At 41.1% G+C, this 17,028-nt stretch overlaps 1 pseudogene; it reads left to right on the top strand.

The window, feature by feature from the left end:
- The window catches only part of LOC121538192, a 67,017-nt pseudogene that overhangs the window by 47,923 nt on the left and 2,066 nt on the right, over nucleotides 1–17,028 (top strand).

The following is a 17,028-nucleotide window of genomic DNA, read 5'->3' as shown; positions in this document are numbered from 1 at the left end:
AGATTCTAAGAGATCAGAAAGGTTTTCTTCCATCAATTGCTCTCAGCTTCAAGGACCATCTCTGTAGTGTACCCAGGGCCGGCTCTAGCCTTTTAGGGGCCCTAGGCAAGATTTGGTTGCCCACCACCCCCCTATTTTATAATACATTTCATGCAATTCTACTCATGTTGCTAATTTCTTACTTCTATCCGTTTTGCCATGGAATGGAGAGGGATTTGTGCAGTTTTAAGGCTAATTTCCTGCAATTCTACACATTTTGCCATGACTTTTGCCATGTTAATATGATATCTGTGTGAAAATGACATAATCAATGGGGCCCACCCTGGAGGTCAGGGTCCTGGGCACGTGCCCTGCTTGCTCGATCGGTATTCGGCCATGATCACTACAAGTTTTGATAGCTGGCTAGACTAACTACCAATCAAAACATTTTTAGCTGACATGGCTAATTGAGTGACTGTCAGTGATTGACATAACAAGAGAAAAACTGCTGAATTATGTACTGTTCAACCAAATTTCAAAATTGCACATGGTGTATTCTACTATTCTTACTCTTAATAGTAAGTTGAGACCCTGACCGAGTTCGTAAAAAAAGTATATATATATTTTGTGGGGCTGGGGTCCCCCTAGCGGCCAGGGGCCTTAAGCAACCGCTAATGTCACTTATGCCTGGAGTTGGCCATGAGTGTACCCACTGGGCAAAAACTGGTTGAATCAACGTTGTTTCCAAGTCATTTCAACAACAAAAAATGCAATGTGATGACTGATTGTACTTGCAAAAAATAATCAACGTAAGGGAATTTTGGCTTTTTTTCACCCGACTTTTAACCTAAATCCAATAAGACAGTAACATTTTTGATTTCACATGGAATTCACGTTAGTTGACAAATGTATATCAAAACTAGTCGTTGAACTGACATCTGTGCCCAGTAGGCTGTGACTGGTTAAAATTCAATGGACTGGTTCAAAGTCAACATATGGCAATGGCATCAATGATCAATACATCAAGCCAACAAATCACACTATAGTTAAAGGTGTAATTTAAAGTGATACCATCTCCAGACCCTTGTTGGTGGAAAACCATCTACAGGAAGTGTTGCAAAACCAATCAGGTCATTCTTACATGGCACCAAGCAAAATGAATAGTTCTACTCCTTTTGTCACATCAGTCACTACATGGACAGAAGACAAACTCTTGTCACAACAATAGCAACATAGCAAGATGATCAGAACCAACTTTGTTTTGGTACATCTCACTCAACTTTGTAAGTGCATGCCTAACCAATTGTCTTACTGAACTGCAGAATTTTTAAACTGAATGTGTAATCTACGTCTTAGTCTATTGGAAAGTAGTGCAGTAGTGCAGAAAGAGGATGACATACTGTAGCTATATCAATGTAGTTGTGACAGCTCTGACAGGAAATATCAACATATCAGTATGTTTTCCATGGTTTTAAGGACATTGGTTAGGCTTTCTCCTAGCCCATTTCTAGATAGCTCTGACCGTTTTGGTAATTATTCTACAAATTGATGTCTGAATTGGCAACATTAATATATTTACAAAACTTCTTTCAAATCTATTGCAGTCCTGATTCAAAATGAAGAAGTTCATCAGCCAGTTCCACTGACCACTGTGCAGCTCGGAGACTCTATATCTCTATCATGCCTATTCGCTGATATCAAAAATGTTCAAGTCCTGTACTGGTACAAGCAAACTATTGGTCACATGCCCCACGTTGTGGCAGCCATTACTGATTCTTCAAAACCTGTTATTTCTGGGAAGTTTAATAACCCACGTTTTAAAGTGGACAAAGCTGAAGACGTCTCTCATCTCGTTATCAGCAATATCAGCACATCAGATGAGGCAACCTACTACTGTGCATTTGGAACAAAGTATCAAATGGATCATAGAAATTGAACATTTTTGGCTACAAATGGTAATTTCATTCGAATTGTATATTTAATTTTTCATCAGTATATTATTATCTGTGTACAGTATAGTCATCAGTGGATATTATAATTTCACCTTGGTGCATTGTTCTAGATGCACAATGTCTCAAAGATGTGCTATTAATGCTACAGATCCTGCTTCATTTAAACTTGAGAATGTCCTTCATCCAACAAAATGCACAATTTAGGTGACAGTGGAAAGAGGTTTACCAACATAACTGTGGAGCAACAGCCAGTCTCTGACCCAGTCCATCCAGGAGACTCTGTGACTCTACAGTGTACAGTACTCTCTGAGACCTGTACAGGAGAACACAGTGTGTGCTGAAACCCATGAAACAAACAATAAGATAGCAAAACAATTTATCATTAAACGTTGTCTGACTCATCACATTATTTACAATGGAGCTTTTAATAATGGTACAAAGGGTGGTTTACACAACTGTCATCAAAGGTCAACTCTTTGAAATTGACTACAAATTAAACATACTGCACATGTATTCACACTTGATTTCTGAAATAATCAAAGAAACAAAAAAGCACAAGCCAGAAACTGGACTGTATATGTAGGACTGGTTAATAACTCTGAGAATTACACTCCTTTTGATTTCCATAATAAATTATTTAGTTTCAGTCAGGTTTCAACTTCCAATGGTGGACCGACTGGATGTTCCCCTTTTCTTTCATGTCTTTCTCCTGGTTCCAGTTGTCTTGTTGGTAAAGGTCACCACAGTGTATTGTAGCCAGCCACCACTGAATCCCTGAGAAGAAACAAGGAGACAAGACCTAATATTTCTAATATATGTGAATTAGAATTGATTAGAATAGTACAGTGGCATAGCAGGCCACTCAAATGGCTGGTCTCAGTAAAAAGTTAAATTAAATCATTCAAAGCATTCATTTTTTTTTATAGCACAAGTTATTAAAGTATAGCTCATGTTATTAAATTATAGAATTAGTTATTAAATTATAGCACCAGTTATTCAATTATTCAAATATCAATGCTCCACACAGACCATTAGCAACTGGAAGCAGGGCATTACAGTACATCCCAACTACAAACACATGGGGTAACATAATAACAATGAACTAATAACAGCTTTGTATGATTGTGGGATAACAGATTCACTGAAGAACAACAGACTACTCTCATTTATCTGTCCCTGTTAAAATGCTAAGTCAATTTAAATAAAATAAAAATACTTTGTGATATGCTTATATTGTGAAATTATTCATCTGTGATATTGAGCTTTTTTTCAATGTGTAACAAATCATTTAATGTCCACAGTTTTTCTCCAAATACATGCGTAATGCCTTTAAAACATGAAATTAGTATTATGAACAAAAAATCACTACACTCTTAGAAAAAAAGGTTCCAACGGGGTTTTTCGGCTGTCCCCATAGGACAACCCTTTTTGGTTACAGGTAGAACCCTTTTGGGTTACACGTAGAAACCTCTGTGGAAAGGGTTCTATCTGGAACCAAAAATGGTTCTTTAAAGGGTTATTCTATGGGGACAGCCGAAGAACCCTATTTAGGTTCTAGATAGCACTTTTTTTCTAAGAGTGTACTACATGACTTAGTCATCTTAGTGTTTAGTAAGTCAAGGTTGAAATTTCACTTACACTTCAAACTGAGAAGTACCACAATCACTCCAATTCTGATCATCTTGGTGAATTGCTCAAACTTCCTATGCAGATTTCCTCTACCCATGAAATGCAAAATTGGATTGGCAGAGGCCCACCTGTTTTGAGCCCTACCTGTTTGTCTGTTTTGCATGTTATTTTGGCATTAATACGTGTCACATATCAGTTTGCAAACAATGTAAAACATAAAATCATTGAGTTAATAAAGCTGCTTACAAACATGCTCTCTTTTTTGCTTTCTTGAGTATGGAAGCTCCAAAATGCAGGTGTTTCAGCCTAGCTCAGCGCTTTCTGTGGTGGTGGGGCAGCCAGCAGAAAATATAGAGCGTAGGGGTTGGTAATGTTCCCTAGTTGCACCATGATTGGCTCAGTGTTCTGTCACTCATGGGGACACTACGTCACCGCAAAATCTACGGGGAGAGTTTCGAAAATGCAAGCCCCTTGGGTGCTGCCATAGAGTTACATTAGAAATGTCCATCCAAGATGGCTCAAGGTCATTGGCCACAGATAAAATGACGTCAAATCACGTTATATCTACTGTAGCTTTGATTGGACTGATCATGTCAACATCATACTTTCAAAATCTTAGCTAGCAAGCTAGCAGTCATCATCATGAATCAAGTCGACAATGTACTGGCAAATCCTTCTCAATCCTTGTCATATGAAGAGAAATTATGAAGAGAATTATAGATAAAACATATCGGTGCTCATCGGCCATTGGACATGAACATTACACAACAAGTTTTAAATCGCAAATTCAACAATGAGTGGTTTGGAAGGAATCAGTGGCTAACTGTAAGCATTGCAAAGCAATCACTAGCCTGCTATTCAGTGAAGTGGGTGTGTGGTCCAAGTCTGGGTTTAAGGGTCTCTTTTTAAAGCTTAAATGGATAAGCATTAAACATTCACCATGCTGTCAATCCAGCATGACGTCTGACGCGTTCAAAACATCTGGTAACTCGGAAATCTGAGATTTCAGTGAGTTGAAGACAACTCGGAACTCTGAAAAAAACGAGCTCAGACTGGGAAAATACGTTTTGAACGGTCATCCAACTCAGAACTCCAAGTCGGGAACTCGGGCCTCTTTCTAGAGCTCCGACCTGAAGATCACTGACGTCATGATTCTACCTTGTTTTTTTCAGAGTTCCCAGTTGTCTTGAAAGCACCATAGATCCAGAGAATGCCATAATTTGATGTCAAGATTTGCCCACGAAGGACCGCTGCGCCAACTTCCTGTTCAAGTGAGCACAGCACAACAAGGTGAGTCAAAGAATGTATTGTATGCTGCTGCATAAATGATATAATATGCCAGGGAGATATGTATACTGTAGCTAAGAAAGTAATACTAAGTGTATGTTGTGTAGTAAGATATTAGTAGCCCATGTGCCTCATCCTAATAATTTGGTCCCTTTTTCCCGCATAATTTAGCCTACTGTTCTGACTTGGTGGTGCACATGTAGCCTTTAGCCCGTTTTAGAGAAACGTCATCATCAAATAGTGTAAGAGCTTTCATTGTCTGTTTATATGACCCCTTTATTTATCTTATGGTTCTGACTTGGTGTACAGGGAGAATACTGTAAGAACGGCCCATGCTCTTAATTCTGTCGCTGTACATATCAAAAGTGCTGAACAAATAGTTATGTTGACTACGTTCGTCCTAGCTCGCTCATTAATGTCTTAACCGAAATTACGGATTGCCTCTTATCCGCTCGTCGTCCCCTTATGCCATAGTTTGTACATCTCAATTGTCAGTAGAAACCACATTTGTTTAAGTAAGTCAGCCATATCAGCTATGTATTTTTTTAAGGCAGTAAATGAGGCTGAATAAGCTGTTTCGCTGCCAGACAAGGCTCCGCTGATAGCCAGGTGTAGCAGTGGTAAGGTGTTGGGACTGCTGTTGGGAATCTGTTGTTGGGACATGTTTATGTAGGCCCTAACAGTTTGTGGGCACTGCTTGTCACAGTTATGGTGCAATTATTGTATTGTTTAGTGTTGTGTTGTGTAGTGGCTTTGCTGTCATGCATCAAAAACCTTTTTTTAAGTTTGCCCCACCGAGATTTACATGCTAAAAATTGCCACTGAATAGGATGCATGTTTCGGACTATTTTTATTCTGTACAGGCTTTCTTCTTTTCACTCTGTCATTTAGGTTAGTATTGTGGAGTAACTACGATGTTGTTGATCCATCCTCAGTTTTCTCCTATCACAGCCATTCAACTATGTAAATGTTTTAAAGTCACCATTGGTGAAATCTCTGAGCGGTTTCCATCTTCTCCGGCAACTGAGTTAGAAAGGACACCTGTATCGTTGTATTGAGTGGGTGTATTGATACACCCTCCATAGTGTAATTCATAACTTCACCATGTTCAAATGGATATTCAATGTCTGCTTTGAATAATTATTGACTCAAGACATTTCAGCTTTTCATTTTCAATTAAGTTGTAAACATTTCTAAAAACATAATTCCACTTTGACATTATAGGGTATTGTGTGTAGGCCAGTGACACAAAATCTAAATGTAATCAATTTAAAATTCAGGCTGTAAAAACAAAATGTGGAACAAGTCAAGGGGTTGGAATACTTTCTGAAGGCACTGTAGTCCCACCTCACAGATGTGCTAAATAGCGGCTGGGGAGAACCTACAGGATGGTAGATCTCCAGGAGTAGGGTTTTGCAGCGCTGGTGTAGCTCAATAACATTGCTTTAAGATGATTTGGACATGAAACGTGTAAAATGCTAATATTGGGGATATTGACTTGCATTGGTTTTTGAACAAAGTAAGTATTTGGTATCAGTGGCCAGGTATACAAAACCAAAGCACTGATTACCTTGTCCATAGACTCCTTACATTGTTAGGAGGTGGGTGAACTATTTCTCAGAGTTGGAACTGAACTGAACGATTTGATTGATGTGATTAATCATTCAAGGACATATTTTGAGGTATTGTTGAAATCTCAGGAAAATATTCCTTTAAGTCACTTTTAGGGTAACGTGACCAGATTTTGGAAGCAAAAATAAATACAAAAAATGCATGGAACTATATTTAACTTTTCATACAGTCCTTTCAAATACTTGTATTAATTATAACACAGACATGGATTACCCCTCCACATCTGTCTTAATCTCAGCCCATCTAGTCATTTCAGTTTGGTAGCCTATGCTGTTGGATAGGTTTTCTGGTTATGTTTTTTCATGCAGTGGTTGCAATGTCTCATTGATCAAACATTGTCAAAAAAGGTCTGTGGCAAAGCCGCAGGAGCAACCGTGTTTCATACAGGGTGAGACATTTTGTGTTACATGCAAATCTGATTGGGTATAGTTTTTGATTACTGAAATATCAGCCTTAATTTAACTTCCGTTGTTTTTTTCTTTCTGAGGGCTAATCTGGGCCGGAATATAACAAGCATATATTTTGTGTTCTGATGGGGTACGACAATCTAATTAACTTATGAGGCTTGTATTACTTATATTCTTCAAGAATCAATGGGTATGTATCATTAATTTATAAGTCCAAAAATGTATGTAGCAACTAAGGATTCCAGCTTTAAGTAATCATCCATAAGTGTAACCAAGATACATAGTTGAAAGTGGTACTGCACCATAAAGCCATGTTCAACTAAACTAAAAATGGGTTATTAACTAACCCACCAATAATGAAAATGATCAATGATAGTGAAGCTTTGGGACATACTTATTGACAAAAAGGAGATATACACTGGGTTGGATCATCTTTACAGCTTCAGATCACTAAAGAAACCAATACACAGGACTGGATCACCTCTGCAGCTTCAGACTAGTAAAGAAACCAATACACAGGACTGGGTCACCTCTGCAGCTTCAGACTAGTAAAGAAACCCCCATGATAATTGTTTTGCTGTACTAAGGAGAAGTGGGCTAAACTTATTAGCCGTTTTGATTGGTTGTCTCAGGTTAGATGGTCTGTGAAAAGCCAACGTCATCTGCAAGACAGATTGCTACATGGGGCTCAGAAATGTTATGCAAGTTGGTTGATATGAAGCAAACACATTTTTGTCATATGTTTGGACCTTTTATAGGCCCAGTTTAAGGTTAGTGAAGAGAACAATCCATGGAAAACTTAAAACATGACAGAGAAGGAGCCATGCAGAGCTACAAATGATGCTAGGTACAGAACATTTTTGTCTGTCTTATTTTGTGAGCAAACCTCTATGCCAGTGATTTAATTTCATTTTCAACTACAGTATGTCACATTCACATAGTCATTATTGTCACTAACATCTAAAGGACAATCCCATGACTAACATTTATAGTTCTAGGGTTCACTGCAGATTCAATATTTTCTATTTAGATTCAGGAGACTTTTTGTAATCTTGTCCGAGCTGTTGTTTTTAGAGTATAAATATACAATGTGGTTGTGTGTTTAGAGATGGAGTCAGATATGTGGAGGGCAGGTTTACCAGACGACAGACAGCAGCTACAAAGGGAGACACTCTAACTTCAATGTTCAGATAAATTCACACAACCATTGTTGTTGACATTTTGCAGGTAAACTCTTGTTTTGCTTCTCAGAAGAAAATGAAACCATTTTATGAACAGGGTAACCTTGAGCATGACAAATATTTTAGAAATGATATGTTTAATTTATCGGAAGAGCCTGTGTGAAATAAATGTTTTATTCAGCAAAATACATATCTTACAATAGCTGCATTGTCTGTTGTGTTCACAGGTAGATCAAAAGGTAATTAAACATCTACACAGGATCTAATATACAGTGCATTCGGAAAGTATTCAGACACCTTCCCCTTTTCCACATTTTGTTACGTTACAGCCTTATTCTAATTTTGATAAAATGATTTTGTTTCCTCAGCAATCTACACACAATATCCCATAATGACAAAGCAAAAACAGGTTTTTAGATTTTTTTGCAAATGTATAAAAAATAAAAAACAGAAATAACATATTTACATTTGCATTCAAACACTTTGCTATAAGACTCGAAATTGAGCTCACGTGCATCCTGTTTCCATTGATCATCCTTGAGATGTTTCGACAACTTGATTTGAGTCCACCTGTGGTAAATTAAATTGATTGGACATGATTTGGAAAGGCACACACCTGTCTATATAAGGTCCCACAGTTGACAGTGCATGTCAGAGCAAAAAAAAAGCCATGAGGAAGAAGGAATTGTCCGTAGAGCTCCGAAACAGGATTGTGTCGAGGCACACATCTGGGGAAGGGTACCAAAACATTTCTGCATCATTGAAGGTCCCCAAGAATACAGTTGACTCCATCATTCTTAAATGGAAAAAATAATTTTCCTGGAGCTGGCCTCCTGGCCAAACTGAGCAATCGGAGGAGAAGGGCCTTGGTCAGGCAGGTGACCAAGAACCCGATGGTCACTCTGACAGAGCTCTTGAGTTACTCTGTAGAAATGGGAGAACCTTCCAGAAAGACAACCATCTCTGCAGAACTCCACCAATCAGGCCTGGGACTGGGAGACTAGTCAGGATCGAGGGAAAGATGAACGGAGCAAAGCACAGAGAGATCCTTGATGAAAACCTGCTCCAGAGCGTTCAGGACCTCAGACTGGGGGTGAAGGTTCACCTTCCAACAGGACAACGACCCTAAGCACACAGCCAAGACAACGCAGGAGTGGCTTTGGGACAAGTCTCTTAATGTCATTGAGTGGCCCAGCCAGAGCCTGGACTTGAACCCTATCGAACATCTCTGGAGAGACCTGAAAATAGCATTGTAGTGACGCTCCCCATCCAACCTGACAGAGCTTGAGAGGATCTGCAGAGACGAATGGGAGAAACTCCCCAAATACAGGTGTACCAAGCTTGTAGCATCATACCCAAGAAGACTCAATGCTGTAATCGCTGCCAAAGGTGCTTCAACAAATTATTGATTAAAGGGTCTTAATACTTATGTAAATGTGATATTTCAGTTTATTTATTTTTTGTCCATTTGCAAAAATTAGCAAAAACCTGTTTTAGCTTTGTCATTATGGGGTATTGTGTGTAGATCGATGAGAAAAACAAAACAATTTAATCCATTTTAGAATAAGGCTGTAACAAAAAGTAAAGGGATCTTAATACTTTTCAAATGCACAGTGTATATATATATATATTTAGAAAAAATATATATGGGGGATTGGAAATGATGCAGACAATTACATTAATTGAAGCTACAATATATCTGCAATATTGAAGTTGATCTACCCCCTAAAAGAATATATAAAAAATAAAAAAAAGATGCATGGTAGTTGTCAATTCTTTGTGGGTAGCTAGCTACCAATTCTTCGTGGCTTGCTAGCTAACAGTAGTAGCTAGCCCTATTGACTTACTATGGGCTTGCATTCTACACTTACTACAGTGGGTATTGAGGCAGGTAAACATGCCAAAAGTAACACAATGTATTTATTAACGTTGTCAAGGTACAATATTGTAGTCAGGCAACATATGAGATGTGAATGGGCAACATTTCATTCCGAAGTCGGAGTATATTTTCTCTCGCTTCAGCTAATATGATGTCTGCCATTGATTTCAATACATTTGGTGTCGTTTTTTACGTGGTTGCGTTATACATCTGTCCATATTTTTCTTTTAAGCTTGCATCGATGCATGCTTCGAAATGTGTACAAGTGGAGTACGCATTTGAGAAGTGCCCTCCGTGCTCCGTTTCGCATACTTTGATTTGGACTCATGCTCCGACCCTCCCGTGCTCCAGAGTGCATGCTCGGAGCACGGTAGTAAGCATAATGAGAAACACCCACAGTGTTTTCTTTAGGCTAATATTCATTATCATGCTACGCAGGGCTGGGGTCAATTAGAATTGAAGGCAGTCAATTAAGGAAGTAAACTTAAATAACAATTAAAAATGACGTTCAATAAACTGAGGATGGGTGTGTCTCTTTGTTAACAATAGCTGGTTCAAAAAGTCTAGAGTTTTTGCTCGTCTGAGTTAGAATACCTCATGATAAGCTGCAGCGCATACTATTTACCAAGAGACTTTTCATCTTAATTCTTCGTAGCTGTCTATTTACCAACACAAACTGATGCTGAAACTAAGACCACACTCAAGGAGCTGTATATGGCCATAAGCAAACAAGAAAATGCACATTCAGAGGCGGCGTTTCTCGTGGTTGGTGATTTTAATGCAGGGAACCTGATATCCAGTTTAACTCATTTTTACCAGCATGTCACCTGTGCAACTAGAGCCAACAAAACTATAGATCACCTTTACTCCACACACAGAAATGCATACAAGGCCCTATCTCGCTCTCCCTTTGTCAAATCAGACCATAACTCTATCCTCCTGCTTCCTGCGTTCAAGCAAAAACTCAAACAGGAAGTACCAGTGCAATACGGAAGAGGTCTGATGAAGCGGATGCTAAGCTTCAGGACTGTTTTGCTAGCACAGACTGGAATATGTTTGGGGATTCATCCGATCACATCAGTCACTGGCTTCATTAATAAGTGCCTCGACAACGTCGTCCCCACAGTGACCGTACGTACAGTACATACCCCAACCAGAAGCAATGGATTACAGGCAAAATCCGCACTGAGCTAAAGGCTAGAGCTGCCGCTTTTAAGGAGCGGGACAATAAGAAGAAGAAATCCCGCTACGATCTCAGACGAGCCATCAAATAGGCAAAGCGTCAATACAGCACTAAGATCAAATGCTATTAAGCAGGCTCTGACGCTCGATGGATGTGGCAAGGCTTGCAAACTATCATGGATTACAAAGGGAAACCCAGCTACGAGCTGCCCAATGACACGAGTCTACCAGATGAGCTAAATCCTTTCTATGCTCGCTTCGAGGCAAGCAACACTGACCCATGCATGAGAGCACCAGCTTCTCTCCATAACTGATGTAAGACCTTTAAAGAGGTTAACTTTCACAAGGCCGTGGGGCCAGACTGATCACCACTACACAGAGCATACACTGACCAGCAGGGAAGTGTCTTCACTGATATTTTCAACCTATCCCTGACTCAGTCTGTAATACCAACTTGTTTCAAGCAGACCACCAAAGTCCCTGTGCCCAAGAACACCAAGGTAACCTGCCTAAATGACTATCGCCCGGTATCACTCACATCTACAGCCATGAAATGCTTTGAAAAGCTGGTCATGGCTCACATCAACACCATCATCCCAGACACCCTGGCACTCCACACTGGCCCCACCCACCTGGACAAAATGAATACCTATTTAAGAATGCTGTTCATTGACTACAGCTCAGCATTCAACACCATAGTCCCCACCAAGCTCAGCACCAAGCTCAGGACACTGAGACTGAAAACCTCCCTCTGCAACTGGATCCTGGATTTCATGATGGGCCGCCCCCAGGCAGTAAAGGTAGGCAACAACGCATCCGCCACGCTGACCATCAACACAGGGGCCCCTCAAGGGTGTGTGCTTAGTCCCCTCCTGTACTCCCTGTTCACCCACAACTGCATGGCCACGCACGACTCCAACACCATCAAGTTTGCTGATGACACAGTGGTGGTTGGACTGATCACCGACGACGATGAGGCAGCCTATAGGGAGCAGGTTAGAGACCTGGCAGTGTGGTGCCAGGACAACAACCTCTCCCTCAACGTCAGTAAGACAAAGAAGCTGATCATGGACTACAGGAAACGATGGGGCAAGCATGCCCCCATCCACATCGATGGGGCTGTATTGAAACGGGATGAGAGCTTCAAGTTCCTCGGTGTCCACATCACTAAGGACTAAACATGGTCCACACACACAGACTTGTGAAGAGGGCACGACAGCGCCTCTTCCCCCTTGGTACGGCAACTGCAAGGCACCCGACCACAAGGCGCTACAGAGGGTGGTGAGTACGGCCCTCTATATATAGAGGACCTCTATACCAGGAGGTTTAAGAGGAAGGTCCAAAAAATGGTCAAAGACGTCACACATACTTACACTGACACCTCAACACACACACATACACACCCCAACACACACACACACCCCAACACACACATACACTTTTTTGCACTAACTCTCCTGCACTGACACTATGCACACATACTGGACCCACACACCCACACATAGTTACACTGACAAACCAACACACACACAGACACACACACATACACACACACTACATACGTCCACACACATAACATGCGCACACATGCATACTGAAGCAACACACATACATTCACACACACACACACATTCACCACATACACTGTTGATACTCTCTTATCTATCCTCTTGCCTAGTCACTTTAACCCTACTATACAGAAATGTACCAATCAAAATAATCATTATTCTGTGACTTACTCAGAAAATGTAATGCAGAAATATCTACCAAATAATTGTGCATCTAGCTTGGTAGTGTATTGGCCATTGCCATATGTGACTAGTTTCAGAAAACTATGCATATGTCGCGCGTCACTACTTCACAGGAGCACAATTTATTTTAGCCATGGAAAAAGACAGCAACCTTCCCGCTAGCCATGATTGGCTGAGATAACGAGTGGGCTGGACATGCCGAGAGATGAGTTTGGATTGGTCTGCCATGTAGCGCGCTTCTGTCTATAATATGAGCTGGTCAGTATGTGTAGGTAATCCTTTTTTGAAAGATATCACATAGTAGAACTCCATTAGTGTTGCTCTCCACTTTCTGGAGGACCGAGTTTTGAAATCAGTGGAATAAGAGTATGATAGTTAAGGAGATGGAGAAAATGCAGACGTTTGAATGCAAATATGCAGACAGAGTCGAAAAGAGAACACACAGAAGGCTCCGGATTACATCTTCAAACTAAAGCAACCATGGCATCCGTGACAGAGAGGGAGAAGCATCCATCCATGTGTACAGGTAAGAGAGTCTAGCTAGCTACATTTTCAGATATTACACGTTTCTAATTTTGTCAGAAAGTCATTTTCATTTCAAGTTAAAGTGTAATGTTAGCTAGCTAACGTTTCGTGTATGATCTGTGTAGTAATATTATAAGTATCTCAGAGCCATTTGTATTTCTAGTTATAGCCTAATGTTAGCTGGCTAACATTGAACCTGGTTAGTTAGCTACCGGCAGATTCATGCAGGGTAGTAACGTTATTAGCTGGGATTATGGTTCATTGTTTTGCTAGCTAGCTAAATGTCTAAACAAAAGACTCCACTATGCAAATAACTAATTAAATAGAATGTTTATGATGTCACTGCGACAACTGTCGATAGACGTAGCTGGTAAATTCGCTCCGGCTATCTACTCCGATTTCAGAGCACTCTCGTCTGAGTGTGCCAGAGCGCAGAATAACTGACAAATTTATGAACGCTCAACACCCGTTGAATATGACCGGTGTCAGTAAATGTTGCCAAAAAAAGCACAGTGGCAGTCACCAACGCTCTGGATAACATAAAAACATCATAACCAGCTCAGCTAGGGCGAGTAAAATGGTCAGAGTGAGCTATTCTCTTATTTGTGTCTGGAAGTAGCTAGCAAGCTAGCCAACGTTAGCCAGTTAGCTTGGGTGCTTGACTGCTGTTGTTAGGTCAGAACGCTCGGATCAACCTTACTTTTCGGCCAGAGCGTCCAGTTTGCGCTCTGAGAGCGAAACGCTCTGAATTTACGAACAGGCAATCTGACAACGCTCTGAGTTTACGAATGCCCAGAGCACACTCTGGCACTGCATTCCAGATTACATTTCACGAACACACCCGTAATATAAACCAGCCTTTAGTCTTGGAATCTTTGGTTGTTTAGTACATAGCGTCACAAGTGAATCCTTAAAGAGATGGGTGGGGCTAAAGCTTAAAAGGGTGTGAATGATGCTGAATGGGTGTAGACAAAGAAGAGCTCTCCAATAGGTACCAAAATATACACGAGACATTTTCTAAAAAGTGAGGTGACAAGTTTATAAACTTTCAAAGCAGAATTACTTTTCCATTGTTCCTCAAGTAGTCTCCTATTCTCTCTATACACCAAGTCAATTGGCTCTGTCATATCCTCACATGGTCTCTCCTATCATTGCTACGCAGATGACACACAATTCATTTTCTCCTTTCCCCCTTCTGATAACCAGGTGGCGAATCGCATCTCTGCATGTCTGGCAGACATATCAGTGTGGATGTCGGATCACCACCTCAAGCTGAACCTTGGCAAGACGGAGCTGCTCTTCCTCCCGGGGAAGGACTGTCCGCTCCATGATCTCGCCATCACGGTTGACAACTCCATTGTGTCCTCCTCCCGGAGTGCAAAGAACCTTGGCGTGACCCTGGACAACACCCTGTCGTTCTCCGCTAACATCAAAGCGGTGACCCGATCCTGCAGGTTCATGCTCTACAACATTCGCAGAGTACGACCTTACCTTACACAGAAAGCGGCACAGGTCCTAATCCAGGGACTTGTCATCTCCCGTCTGGATTATTGCAACTCGCTGTTGGCTGGGCTCCCTGCCTGTGCCATTAAACCCCTACAAATTATCCAGAACGCCGCAGCCCATCTGGTGTTCGACCTTCCCAAGTTCTCTCATGTCACCACCCTCCTCCGCACACTCCACTGGCTTCCAGTTAAGGCTCGCATCTACTACAAGACCATGGTGCTTGCATACGGAGCTGTGACGGGAACGGCACCTCCTTACCTTCAGGCTCTGATCAGACCCTACACCCAAACGAGGGCACTACGTTCATCCACCTCTGGCCTGCTAGCTCCCCTACCTCTACGGAAGCACAGTTCCCGCTCAGCCCAGTCAAAGCTATTCGCTGATCTGGTACCCCAATGGTGGAACAAGCTCCCCCATGATGCCAGGACAGCGGAGTCACTGACCACCTTCCGGAGACACTTGAAACCCTACCTCTTTAAGGAATACCTGGAATAGTATAAAGTAATCCTTCTACCCCCCCCATAAAAAAAAGAAGAAAAAGTGGTTGTCCCACTGGCTATCATATGGTGAATGCACCATTTTGTAAGTCGCTCTGGATAAGAGCGTCTGCTAAATGATGTAAATGTAAATGTGTATGATATACCATTTTCTAGAGTCTCTTCTTTTATCCAATGTAAACAACACCATTTCAAAAAAAAAAATCATAAGACCGGTCGGTCACATATTGTCAAATACCTCAGTAAACATTTAGGCCATGTAACCTACATAATTTATATATTGACAAGTACAGTTGATTTATCACAATAAAAAATATTGGCCTAAAGGAAACACTGTGTGTTTAGGTAACCAACAAGGTTGTTGGTTGGAACATTTTACAGGAAGTGTTGCATGATTCTTTTCTCCGGCCTATCAAATAGGTCTGTGAGTTTAGACCTGCCTATATACAGTACCAGTCAAAAGTTTGCACACACCAACTCATTCAAGGGTTTTTCTTTATTTGTGCTATTTTCTACATTGTAGAATAATAGGGAAGACATCAAAACTATGAAATAGCACATATGGAATCACGTAGTAACCAAAAAAGTGTTAAACAAATCAAAATATATTTTATATTTGAGATTCTTCAAATAGCCACCCTTTGCCTTGATGACAGCTTTGCACACTCTTGGCATTTTCTCAACCAGCTTCATGAGTTAGTCACCTGGAATGCATTTTAATTAACAGGTGTGCCTTGTTAAAAGTTAATTTGTGGAATTGCTTTCCTTCTTAATGTGTTTGAGCCAATCAGTTGTGTTGTGACAAGGTAGGGGTGGCATACAGAAGATAGCCCTATTTGGTAAAAGACCAAGTCCATATTATGGCAAGAAAATCTCAAATAAGCAAAGAGAAAGAAAGACATGAAGGTCAGTCAATACATTACATTTCAAGAACTTTTAAAGTTTCTTGACGTGCAGTCGCAAAAACCATCAAGCGCTATGATGAAACTGGCTCTCATGAGGACTGCCACAGGATAAGTTCATTAGAGTTACCAGCCTCAGAAATCGGCAATTAACTGCACCTCAGATTGCAGAACAAATTAATGCTTCACAGAGTTCAAGTAACATACACATCTCTTGTATTACATCCTACCTGGCAGGCCGCTCCTACCAGGTGACATGGAGAGACTCTGTGTCTGCATCACGCACTCTCAATACTGGTGTCCCGCAGGGCTCAGTTTTAGGCCCTCTCTTCTTCTATACACCAAGTCACTTGACCGTCATATCTTCACATGGTCTCTCCTATCATTGCTATGCAGATGACACTCAACTACTTTTTTTCCTTCCCCCCTTCTGACACCCAGGTGGTGACACGCATCTCTGCGTGCCTGGCAGATATCTCAGTTTGGATGTCGGCCCACCACCTAAAGCTCAACCTAGACAAGACGGAGCTGCTCTTCATCCCGGGGTAGGCCTACCCGCTCAAAGACCTCTCCATCACGGTTGACATCTCCACAGTGTCGCCCTCCAAGAGTGCAAAGAACCTTGACAACACCCTGTAATTCTCTGCAAACAATTCTCTGCAACCACTGCAAGAGCATGGTCTCCTGGCCCTCCCACCCCCACAAGAGGACAGCTACCG

This window comes from Coregonus clupeaformis, chromosome 3 (assembly GCF_020615455.1).
Source record: "Coregonus clupeaformis isolate EN_2021a chromosome 3, ASM2061545v1, whole genome shotgun sequence".
NCBI lineage: Eukaryota > Metazoa > Chordata > Actinopteri > Salmoniformes > Salmonidae > Coregonus > Coregonus clupeaformis.
Note: the sequence above shows the minus strand (reverse complement) of the source record. Positions and strands in the feature narration are given on the sequence as shown.